This window comes from Octopus bimaculoides, chromosome 9 (genome assembly GCF_001194135.2).
Source record: "Octopus bimaculoides isolate UCB-OBI-ISO-001 chromosome 9, ASM119413v2, whole genome shotgun sequence".
Taxonomy (NCBI): domain Eukaryota; kingdom Metazoa; phylum Mollusca; class Cephalopoda; order Octopoda; family Octopodidae; genus Octopus; species Octopus bimaculoides.
In genome coordinates, this window is record NC_068989.1 from 83,427,732 (window position 1) to 83,428,557 (window position 826).

Here is an 826-nt window from a genome sequence, read left to right on the forward strand (position 1 = left end):
TGTACACATACATACCCATATATATACACATACATACCCATATATACACATACCTATATATACACATACATACCTATATATACACATACATACCTATATATACACATACATACCTATATATACACATACATACCTATATATATATACACATGCATATACATATATGTATATATGCATGTGTATATACATATATGTACACATACAAACCTAAATATACACATACATACCTATATGTACACATACATACCTATATGTACACATACATACCTATATGTACACATACATACCTATATGTACACATACATACCCATATATACACATACATACCTATACATACACATACATACACATAGATATCTTATTTTATTCCTGTCCGTTTCCATTATATCCGCTGTATTGTTGTCCAGTGAAAGTGGACACCTTACATATCCTGAACACAGATATTGTATTACAGGCCTTAAATAAGAGAACGCTACGCCTCCAGGTATGGCCGACTTCATGGAACCTTACTATAACTACCAGTGGACTTTACACTGTTTCTCCTTCTGTTCTATTTTACTTCAATTCTTCTCTTTCTCCGACTTTTTCTTCTTCTTTCTGCTTAATCTTCTTCCCCTTCCTAAAAACCTGTAGATCTTATCCGCCATTTTGTTTCACTTCAGAATCACTTATATTTCCAGTCCAGCTTCCCTTCTTCTTCTCGTCTCATCCCAACCACCACCACCACCACCACCACCACCACCACCGCCGCCACACCTTCATGCAATACTCGTCTTCACACTCACCAGATTTCTGCGCCGTTCTTTGAATTGCGCATGCGTCTTTT

At 36.2% G+C, this 826-nt stretch overlaps 1 protein-coding gene across 1 annotated transcript in view; it reads right to left on the bottom strand.

Annotated features, from left to right (window-relative positions):
* The window catches only part of LOC106875823 (excitatory amino acid transporter 1), a 269,880-nt gene that overhangs the window by 129,328 nt on the left and 139,726 nt on the right, over window positions 1-826 (bottom strand). The window lies entirely within an intron of this gene.